Below are 12,339 nucleotides of genomic sequence, written 5' to 3'. Positions count from 1 at the left end.
CTCTGGGATTTCCTTGCCCAGCCCTACTCTCACCAGGCCCAGGGGGCTTCACCTCCCCCCCAGGTTGGTGAAGGGGCCTATCCCCACTCCCACCGGGCCCTGGTGGCCCTGTCTCCCCACCGGGTCGGTTAAGGCACCCAGCCCCACCCCCATCAGGCTCAGGGGGCCCTGCCTCACCCCTGGGTCTGTGGGGGGACCAACCTACACCCTCACAGGTGCTGGGCAGGGACTCATCTCTCCCCCCCCTGGGGGGCAGGGCCAGGACACCCTTTCCCCCACCCCCCCACTGGAGCAGCGGGTAGGACTATCCCTCTCCCAGTGGGGACAGGGGGCAGGGGCATGGGGAGCAGGGTTGCAACATTTGGAGGCAGGGTTGCACAGTGATGTCATGCAGGACCAGGGTATGGTAGGAGGAAGGGAGATGTTTGAGGGAGGGGAAGGGTTATGGGAGGAGTAGGAGCCCTGGGCAGAGACAGGTGGGTGGAAAGGGTCATGGGAAGGGGGAGGGAGATACAAGGGTGGTTTCTCCACATGGCTATCTGGCACATGGCTAGATCCATCTTGGATCCCAGCCATGTGGTGGTAAGGGGGTTTAAGAGTCAGAATATGAGGGTACAGGAATAGCTCTCTGATAGCTTGCGCAACACTATCAGAGATGGGGGGCTGAATGAGACACATGGAATCAGGAATGGCATTGTTACAGTGCATTTCCTGAGTTTCTGGATCTGTTCTATGCATCTTTTTCAGCTCAGGGACAGAGGGTTTAGGGGAAGAAGTAGGGGAAACTAGTGGGAGTTGCAGTGGCTGTTGTTTTATTTCTTTTCATCTGTTAATCAATTCTTTTTGAATTATAAGAAAAACCGGGAGATACTTTGAAGCAGTTTTGTCCCTGTTTTCCACTTTAAGTGTTACGAAAGTGCCAATTTTATCCCATGAAGAGATAGAGTTTAATTCTGACAGATCAAATTGTGGAATGTTATGGGACAGCCATGAAATAAAATGTTTCAACTTTTTTCTAGAAATTTTAACATTTATGGTACTTAAAAATTCTTGCAATTTGGATTCTAAATTTGGTTGTGGTGTAGACAGTTTGGATCTCATTTCTGCTATTAATAGTGTGTTATCACAACTTGTTTTTATCTTGTTTTACTGCAAAAGCAACTAAGCAAGCAGCGGCAGGCTTTTTTCTCAGCTTGCCCTCCACACACACACACACTGGGGTAAGGATACAAACTGCAAAGCTCAGCCGCAGTTACTTTGCTGGGCGGCTAAAAACATATGGCTGAAGCTGTGGGAGGTAAAACGCTGCCGTCCGTTCCCTACGCCGCTGCTGCCGGGTCCCACGGCTGTCACGTATAACGTGCTGTGGCCGGCTCTGCTATGAGCCCACGGCTCGCACAGCCCTGGGCCACCTCTACCACCGCCGCGCAGCCTGCGGTTGTCACAACCGCCGGCTCGGGCATGCGCCCAACTGATCCACTGGCTCGGCTCATGCACACTGCCGCGCAGGCCGTGCCTAGGACCTGCTCCACTCCGGTTCCGCGCTCCCCGCCGCCGTCAGCCGATCTGACTCACCACTTTTACGTTGTCGGTTGTATCAAGCAGTAAAACTGTTCCTGTTTCTGAAATCGACTCTCCCTGGGCTTGAGAAAGCTACTGATTTCTCCCTTGTAAGCTATTACCTGCATTTTAGCTTTTCAAGGTAGCTGATGTCTCCAGGATTGCGAAACACACACGTGTGTTTCCAGCTGCTTTTGGAGGTCTCTCAGAGCCCCACCAATGGGCGCCAACTGCTATTATTTCTATGTCCCCTGTTTCTCTTTTACCACTGTCCACCCAGCTGCAGCCAGGGAAATGGGGGAGATATCATAGCATGGAACAGAGGAACTAAACCGAGGCTCTTTCTCTTGCTGAGATGCAAGTTCAGCTTTATTCTTGTGCTTGGGATCCCATGGAGAAGGAGAGCAGGAGGGAAAGAGGAAGAATATTGATAACGCGAGTCTTTTTGAAGGCAGGGGGAAGAGGGTGGCTTACGTTCACACAGCCAATAAGGAGAACTGGGGAGAAAGAGATAAGGGAAAGAAGCTTACATTCTACATTTCGGGGGTGCATTCTCAGGTCATACCATTTTTCTAAATGCATTACAACACCCTAAGATTTTAATTTTATAAGATCCTTGCAATTCATATGTGTTTAAAAACACAGGCAAAATAGGACCACTGAGAAACAGTTATGACACCATGTTTTTTCAAAAACATTGGAAGAACTGAAGCTCTGTTAAACAGCATGTTCATTCTTAAAACTAAAAGCTTCCCTTTTTGGTCTTGTGTGCTCAAGAGAACTGACTGCAATAGACGGTGTTAGAGGAATATATATCATGCTGGACACAACAGCCTGAGAGAGGCAAGGATGCTGCCACTCCATGTCCCTAGGTCCAAACAGATGCTCAGAGCCCTCGTGAACAGAAACAGCACCAAAAGCCTCATTCTACTCATAGCTGGCCCCTGGATCCCAGTCTCCCCAGGTGCTGTCACCCAGATATATGAGCCCATGAGGCCCCAGTCCCACTCCAGTTGCTGGTAGAGTCTATTGTGTGCATGTTGTTGGAGTCAGAGGCACAGAGTGCATGCCCTTATCTCTGATACCTGGCTCTGACATCCAAGAAAATACTGAATTTCATATAACACGGTGAAAACAACTGTTAAAGTTAAATAGAAAAACTAAGAGTGTGAGTGTGTAAATTAGAGAGTTTTCTTATGTCACTGGGTGAAAAAATTAAAGTTTAGAGTTTAAACTAGTTTAGAGAACAGAAGACAAGATGGAGGATTTAGGGTGTTGTCTCTTGTCCTTCTTTCTTTTTCATCTTCTTCTAGAGGTTTTTTGGGTAGTAGTAAGTGATTGGATAGAGAATGATGCAGTGCAGCACACAGCACACATGGTTGGGTCATTGGGTCACTAAGAAAAATAATTTACGTGTCTATTGTTACTTGGGTAAAAATGAGTATAAAGATAAAAAAACTGCACATTTTGGGGCCATTTTGGGCCATTTCAGCCAATTTGAGCCCATCGATAATGAGTTGAACTTGAGCAGAAAGTCTGGGAAGGCCTACCAAGTCTCTTGATAACATATTAATAAACATGAGAAACAAGAGCCTAACGAGCCTTTCGAGTATTCTTCCTGACAGAGAACTAAGATAAGCAAGACTCCCCATGAGGGAGTATCCAAAGAGAACTCGGCCCTGAAGAGAGCGAGATTCCACAACACATGTGGACACACACACACACACACACACACACACACACAGAGCTAGCCGGGACTTCCCAGGTCCCAGTAGCTGACTGCTCCCAATGCTTTCACCCTTAGAGATACACAAGTTCCCTCGCACCCAGACCTGAGCCTTAGGGACTTGATTTCAGTCCACTTTACCTACTCCCCCAGCTAGTCCAACTTGATCTCCACTAATGATCACATTCACTCACACACCTACCTGCACTTGTTCCACTTGCTGGCACCATGGATACACAGGCCCTCTGACTTATGGTCTGATTCCAGTTGCTGCATTCAGCCCCCCATGCATACACACACACACAGAATAGAGAGTCCTCTGCCAGGAAAGAGTTAAAAAGGAATTTAATAAGAAGATAGGACAGACTGCACTGATCAGGCACAGGGCACAGCCAGACCAGCAAACTATTTATACACAACCGGCCCTTTTTATCCCCTTACCCCTCTATTTGTCCACACTTGTTCCTCCTCAAATCACCTAAACCACTCCCTTGGCCTGCCTTTGGTTCCTCCCCTAAACATGCCATAGTAAGTTCTGTGCAATCCCATCCTGAACTGCTTTTCCCCTGTATCTCATAAAAAGTCCTACTCCTAGGCAGCAACCTCCCTTAAGTCTGGTGATCTGGTGAGATCTGGTGATTTGGAGAGCTGCTCACAATGACTCATATTTCTTAGTGTTTCTTCTAAAATAATCTATGGTGTATAAACATACTCAGAGATGTTAATATTTTGGTCACTCAGAATAATCTAACTATATTTTAGAACCATAATGGTTACTACATTAGTGAAGGTTGTTTGACTGCATACATTCAACATGCACTTGCTCTAAAAGGGATACTTTGCTTAAAAATTAAGTAAGTTAAATTTTATAGCAGAGCATATTCAAAAACATTGCTATTCACAGTACTTCATCCAAATTGCTTAAAATGCAAGCCATTCAAGTATTCAGACTTTTGGAGGAAACTGAACTAACTGCAATGCAAGTTCTAGAAATTATACAGATGTAGGTTTTTATCCTAGAAAGGCCTAGCTACGGATGCTAAATATGAAGCAGGCAGCACGGTGCCTGTGGAATAGCAGGCTGCATAACTTTCTAAGTCTCGCTTGAGAAAGTTGCCTGGGAAATCTTACGGAGGAATTAAAACAATCCTCAGAGATAGAAAACAGCCTTGCAGGTGCTGTTTGACAGTTCCTTGTTTTCTTGCAAGAGAAGGTCGAGGGGTGGTGCACCCCAGTGACCAATGATGGTGATGTGTTAGTTTACTAACCAATAAGAGTTTTCTTTTCTGTACTTTCACGTATCGGTCTATAAAAAAGATCTGAGGCAATAAACTGGGAGAAAAATTCTCCTGTCAACTCCACAAGAGAGTCTGTGTCGTTCTTCTCGCCGTTCCCAATAGAGCGACACCTAGCATTTTTTTTTTCTTCAATATCTGAAAGAAATTAAAGTTGTAAAGAGACCTTCCATGCTATTAAAGTGCAGTATTACATCTGAATTTTCAATCTGCACAGACAGTGCCTCCTGACTGAAAAAAAATCCTTTTCTAATAATCTCAGGTAGTTAACAAGAATGACATAGCTATAAAGGGAATAACTTTTTTCGAAGCTCTTTCTTTAAAGAATCTTTCCTTAAATAAATGCAGAAAAAAATACTTTATCTGCTTCGGACATTGCTCTAAGGGACTTGCCATAATGAATTATTCAGTGAGAATTTGGGAGAGAAAGGAAGGTGAAGATGCAAAATGGTAAGAGGGTGACAAACAAAGATTGCTGTGGAACAGTTTCAGGAAAGTGGATCCAGACAAAAACTCAATTACATAATGGAAACGATGCTGTTTCACTGTTAAAGCTTCTGATAACCCATTAGATTAAGTCCCTAACCTATAAATCACCATGTATTGCACCCTCAGGTGATGACCTAAAACCCTATGAAACTTCCAGTGACTAGTTTATTCCTTTTTTTAGTTAAGGAGTGAACAAAATAAATCATCCCCTTTGTTATAGGTCTGAAAAATATTGTAAATTACTATATGTAACCAAATACCTCTGTGGCCCCCGAGCGATTAGCCAATTGCTGCTACTCCAGACCCTGCGGGCCCTGGAAGCCAGTGGATCCTGGGCTTTCCCGAATTTCAGGAGAGGAGAGATCTTCTATGACCTCTCTTGTAATAAATTTTTATTGTTTGTTAATCAAATTTAATATGATTACTAAAATAAAATATGATTGCTAAAGTTGTTTTAAGAGCTAACATTGCAGAAATGCCTAACCACAATGACCACATATCAGGCTGTGAAGGCAAGAAGCTGAAACTGCAGAGCTGAAGCTGCAGGATGGTGTCCAGCTGCACAAAGGGGAAGTAGAACATCTTATTAAGGAGGATTGCCTACCCACGACCACCAAGAAGCAGAGGAAGACCCTACCCGCAACCACCAAGAGGCAGAAGAAGACCCCCTAGCAACAGGAGGCACAGGCGCTGATGCAATCCAGGAAGACACAGATGCAGGGCCTGTATAAAAAAAGGGAACCTCCTCAGCCAAGGTGCGTGCTGTGTGCGGGACACTCAGAGGAAGTGTCCCCTGGCTCATCATTCTATTCCCCAGACCTGGCATTCTGGACCCCCAAATTCGGTAAGCAAGCAAAAGGAAACCGCGGAACCCCTTAAATTTTGTGCGCACAAAGACCAAGCGAAGACCCTGGAAGGGGTTAGTATAGGATTCGGATACTGTTTGGTTGGGCTTGGTGTTCCCAGAGCCTGGTGTCTGAGAGGTCTCCTGGAGGTCAAGTGAGAGCAGACCCTTCATTAGTGAGGTTCCCACAGTCCCCGAGCACCTGGGCCACGAACAAGGGGAGCATGTGTGTGTGTGACTGAGAAGGCTCTGGAAGATGGGACAGAAGGGGAGCAAGCCTTCTGGGTCCATGGGAGGGAATAAAGGGAAGTTGCCCAAGATCCCTCCCAATAGCCCATTAGGGCTAATGTTGAAATATTGGGATGAATCACCCTGGAGAAAAGAAAAAATTAGAGAAAAGATGATTTATTATAGTATTGAGGTGTAGGGAGGAAAAGCAATTCATGGACCAGGAGTAACATGGCCCCCATTTAGCTCTTTTGATGAGTGGGTCCAACAGGACTTGAACTTCTGGGTAAACAGTAAGACCCCCATGAATCCAGAGGAAAGTGAGTATGCCTCCCTTTGGCTTCCAAGGGACACACACAAGACTGATAGAAATGTCTCCTTGTATCCACTAAAAGATAAAAAGGAAAAAAGAAAAGGGGGGAGCGATGAATACCCACCTCCCTATGCCCCCCCTGAGGAAGATGAAGAAGCACAAGGGGAAGTACAAGCACAAGCACCACTGTTACCACAGGAACCACAGAGACCATTTACCTGGAGTCAGGCTAGGCAGAACCTATATCCCTTAAGGGAGGTGCCGATGCCGGGTGGGAACAACCAGGGCATTGGGTATGTGTCAGTTCCCCTTAATACCGGGGATGTCAGGGATTTTAAGAAGGAAATGGGTAACCTACTAGAGGATCCTTTGGGGGTGACTGAACATTTAGATCAGTTTCTGGGCCCCAACATATACACCTGGAAAGAACTCCAGGCCATCCTTGCCATATTATTTACGGCCGGGGAATGAGACATGATACGCAGGGCAGGGATGTGGGTTTGGGATCTAACACATCAGGCTGGACCTGCCGCAGACACTAAGTGGCCCATGCAAAATCCTCATTGGAATCATCAAGAACAGGCAGGGCATAACAACATTGGTGATTTAAGGGCCATAATAACCCAAAGAATAAAGGAATCTGTCCCGAGGGGACAAAATATTAGTAAAGCATTTAAGGAGGAGCAAAAGAAGGATGACACCCCAACAGACTGGTTGGAACATCTCCGAAAACGCATGCAATTATACTCAGGCATTGATTCCATCACACCTGTGGGACAAGCCCTCCTTAAAACCCAATTTGTGGCTAAATCTTGGCCGGATATAAGGAAAAAGTTGGAAAAAATAGAGGATTGGCAAGAAAAACCCCTGGATGAGTTGTTGAGAGAGGCTCAGAAAGTGTATGCAAGGAGGGAGGAGGAGTTTCAGAAAAGTCAGACTAAGTTGCTGGTGGCTGCAGTATGGGAGGGGGTTCGTAACCTGAGAGAAAGAGGGTTTATTAAGGGACCCCAAGGGCCTGGAAAACCTGTTGGGAAAAGGGATTTGAGTGAAGTTGAATGTTTTTATTGTCACAAGAAAGGGCATTTGAAGAGGAATTGTAGACAGAGGATTCAAAAGGAGAAGGTATTTGAACAGGATTAGAGAAGTCGGGGCTCTATTTATTGGGGACCCATATAAAATCATCAGAGCCTTTGATAAAGTTGAAAGTGGGTTCCCAGCAAGAGGTACTCAAATTTTTAGTAGACTCTGGGGCAGAGCGGTCCACTGTCCAACGAGTACCTAAAGGATATAAACCTTCATTAAAACATATCCAAGTAGTAGGGGCCAGTGAAGAATCCTTTTCGGCTCCCATAATTGAGAATGTACAATTAGAATCAGAATGTAAATTTGGAGTTGGGCCATTCTTATTAGTTCCAGACGCAGATTATAATTTGCTAGGACGGGATTTAATGATAGAATTAAATATAAGCTTGAAAATAAAAGATAAACAATTGGCAGTAAAATTATGTCCTTTAAGGACACAAGATGAAGAGAAGATTAATCCAGAAGTATGGTATACTCCTGAAACTGTAGGAAAATTGAATATTGAACTTTTTGAAGTAATAATTAGAAACCCTGAAATCCCTGTAAGAATAAAACAATACCCCATTTCCCAAGAAGGGAGAAGAGGGTTGAAGCCTGAAATCGAGAGGCTGCTGCAAAGAGGTCTCTTAGAACCTTGCATGTCGCCCTACAATACCCCGATTTTACCAGTTAAAAAGCCGGATGGCAACTACAGATTCGTGCATGATTTGCAGGAAATAAATAAATGAACTGTGACCCCCTTCCCCGTGGTTGCAAATCCATATACATTGTTAAGTCAACTAAACCCCGAATATCAGTGGTACTCGGTTATAGACTTAAAAGATGCATTTTGGGCATGTCCTCTTAAGGAGGAGTGCAGAGATTATTTTGCTTTTGAGTGGGAAGATCCAGATACTCATAGAAAACAGCAGTTGAGATGGACTGTACTCCCTCAAGGATTTACTGAGTCACCTAATTTGTTTGGTCAGGCTTTGGAACAAATTCTCCAGGATTATGAATTAGGGACGGGGGTGGTTTTATTACAATATGTGGATGATTTATTAATTGCAGGGGAAAGTGAAGAAAGTGTTAGAGCAGAAAACATTAAATTTTTAAACTTTTTAAGTATACAGGGGCTTAAAGTGTCCAAATCGAAACTGCAATTCGTGGAGGAGGAAGTGAAATATCTGGGACATTGGATTACGAAAGGGTGTAAGAAGTTAGATCCCAAACGGGTAAAAGGTATTTTAGCTTTAGAACTCCCTAAAAGTAAGAGGCAAATTAGACAAGTGTTGGGATTAATGGGATATTGTAGACAGTGGATTGAAGGCTTTAGCGGAAAAGTGAAATTTTTGTATCAGAATTTAGTGGGAGAAGAAGCAATGAAATGGAGTGAAGAGGATTATCAGGCTTTTGAGAACTTGAAGGACGATTTGATTCAGGCTCCAGTGCTCAGCCTCCCTGACATTAGGAGACCTTTTTATTTGTTTGTGGATAGTCAGGAGGGAACTGCTTATGGAGTATTGACCCAAGAGTGGGCAGGGAAAAAGAGGCCTGTGGGATACCTTTCTAAATTGCTAGACCCTGTAAGCCGAGGATGGCCCTCATGCTTACAAGCAATTGTGGCAGTAGCCTTGTTAGTAGAGGAAGCTAACAAACTTACTTTTGGGAGTAAATTGAAGGTATTAACTGCACATAATGTTAGGGGGATTTTACAACAAAAAGCTGAAAAATGGATTACAGATGCACGGTTATTAAAGTATGAAGGAATTTTGATTCAGTCCTCCAACTTGGAAATAGAAACAACCTCTTTACAGAATCCAGCGCAATTTTTGTATGGGGGATTTGAAAAAGACATATCTCATGATTGTATTCAGTGCATAGAACAGCAAACCAAGATTAGAGAAGATTTGGAAGACAGTGCGCTGGAAGAGGGGGAGAAAATTTTTGTAGATGAGTCCTGTAGAGTAGCAGATGGAGAAAGGAGGTCAGGGTATGCATTAGTTAATGGAAAGACCCTTGAAGTGATTGAATCAGGTCCGTTAAGCCCGGCCTGGTCTGCACAGGCATGTGAATTATATGCAGTATTACGGGCATTAAAACTATTAAAAGGGAAAAAGGGAACTATATATACAGACTCAAAATATGCTTTTGGGGTGGTACATACATTTGGAAAAATTTGGGAAGAGAGAGGACTTATTAACTCCCAAGGAAAAGGATTGGTGCATGGGGAGTTAATTAGGCAAACCTTAGAGGCCTTAAGAGGACCCATGGAAATTGCAGTGGTCCATGTGAGAGGACACCAGAGGGGAGTAGCTACTGAAATTAGAGGTAACAATTTGGCAGATGAAGAAGCAAAAAAAGTGGCAATAATGGTTTTTAAACAGCCAGAAAATAAAAATGGATCCTTAAATGGGAACACTTACTGGTTTAATTTGTCCTTTACTAAACAGGAGGAAGAAATATTTAAGAAAGAAGGATTTGTTAAAAAGGGAAATCAGTGGTTCCTCCCCGATGGTAGAGACATCCTTCCAAAAGGACCTGCTTGGAAAATACTCAGGGATATTCACTATAAAACACACACTCATTGGTTGGTAAGAGCATTAGTGGATCAGTTTACCAATAAATACATGTGTATGGGTATTTATAATTTGGCCAAACAATTAGTAGGGGCTTGTATGATATGTCAAAAAGTGAATAAACAGCACCTGAGAGACAAAGTGCCGGGAGGACGAGAGCTAGCAATCAGACCCTTTGCTTGAGTACAAGTGGATTTTACCGAACTCCGCAAAGTAGGAAGATATCGCTATTTGTTAGTCATAGTTGATCATCTCACCCACTACGTAGAAGCAGTTCCCACGGCCCGTGCAACTGCACAGACAGTAGTAAAAGCTTTTTTAGAACAAATAATTCCCCGATATGGGATAGTGGAGGTTATAGATTCAGACCGGGAACCACATTTTACTTCAAAAATAATAAAACAAACTTTGGAACCTTTAGGCATAAAATGGGATTATCATACTCCTTATCATCCCCAAAGCTCCAGAATGGCAGAGAGAGTGAATGGGGAAATAAAGAAGCAGCTAACCAAGCTAATGCTAGAAACCCGACTATCCTGGGTAAGGTGTGTGCCGTTAGCTCTTTTAAATATCTGCACTCAACCCAGGACTGATACGGGAATTTCACCCTTTGAAATGTTATTTGGAATGCCATATAACATGGAAATATCCCCAGACCACCCGGTATTAGAAAAACAGCTGTTGAATGAATATATTTTAAATCTAATGAAAAGAAGGAATGAACTGAGAAAACAAGGACTGATTACCCAGAGATCTCCCCTGAATGCACCTATTCACCGTGTACAACCTGGAGACTCTGTCCTCATTAAAACTTGGAAAGAAACCTCTCTCACCCCTAAATGAGAAGGTCCTTTTCTTGTTTTGCTCACCACAGATACAGCTATACGGACTGCTGAAAGAGGATGGACGCACGCCAGTCGGATAAAGAGTCCAGTCACTGATGCATGGGAAGTGATTCCCCAACCTGATTAACTGAAAATCCGGTTAAAATGTAAAACTAATGAGTGAAGTTGTGTTTTGCCCTGAAATTGATTGTATTTGTTATCCTTTTATTTGTTTTATGTGTAAGTTGTGTAAGGATAATTGGTGGGGACATTGTAGAATAGGGTATCCCCCTAGAAAAATTTGTGGAGAATGCTACAACTATGAAAGGTTATTAACTTCAATCTATTTAGAGCAAGCGGTGAACATTGGGCAACTCAAAAAGGGGTCCCCTGAGTGGTGGAAAATATACGCATACGAAATCCATCCAGAAAAAGCGTGTGCACATCCTAATTCATCTGGGAGCACAATATATTAGGGGAATTGGAAATCATCGAGGTGGTGTGTAGGAAACGCATACCCTGGGTACCGTGCTCAGCACCACAGGTAAAGAGTAAAAGTTGGGAAGCATATGTGACCCGGTGTAAAGCCAAAGGGAGAGCCCCTGAAGAACACGACTGCTGCCGAGAAGATGGGATACCTTGTTGCTCCAAGCAAAGGAGTAGGCAGAGGAGGCAGAGACATACAGAAACTGTGGGGAACCAACACTCTCAGAGCAGTGATCCGGGAAGTTCCCAAACCTGTGTCATACCTGCGTCCCTCTAAAACACCACCTCAAATCCTTACTGCAGAGGTAAAACACCGCATTATTGCTCCCCACTGGTACCCACCAATTCTCCTGGGATGTATTTTGTGGATTTGTTGTCCAGCAGTTATAATCACTCAGCATGCCCACCAGCCTTTTAAATGGTCTCTTATTAGATGGAATGATCAAACTGTGCTCCAAAGTTATGTCACAGCGGGACCTCCCTCCTTCACACCACAATTGTGTCAGCTAGCGCCTACAGAGATGTGCTGGAATCAAAAGAGTTTTTACATGTGTCCTAGCACTGGGCCTTCTTATTGTAATTATCCCGGACATTATTATTATGCCTACTGGGGGTGTGAGACTATAATATCTAACTGGAAAACAGTAGGGGATAAATTTCTAACTGTGGGGTGGGGGCCAGCTGGATGCAAGCCTCCCCGGCCAGATCCCTCTGGGGGCATGCAATTGGGCCGCCGGCAGGTGGTATTTCCGGATGGAACTTGCACACACCTTTATCTTAATGTAACCAATCCTGAGGACAGAGGATGGGTTGTGGGAAAAACATGGGGAATGAGATATTGGGAATCAGGAACAGACAGGGGAGGTCTCATTAATACTAAAAAGGAAACTGCTTTAGAAGACCCTCAGCCAGTGGGTCCCAATCCTGTGATTA

The sequence above is a fragment of the Pseudopodoces humilis genome, chromosome 12 (assembly GCF_049639895.1).
Source record: "Pseudopodoces humilis isolate 2021_Gansu_Grassland_sample_001 chromosome 12, ASM4963989v1, whole genome shotgun sequence".
NCBI lineage: Eukaryota > Metazoa > Chordata > Aves > Passeriformes > Paridae > Pseudopodoces > Pseudopodoces humilis.
Note: the sequence above shows the minus strand (reverse complement) of the source record.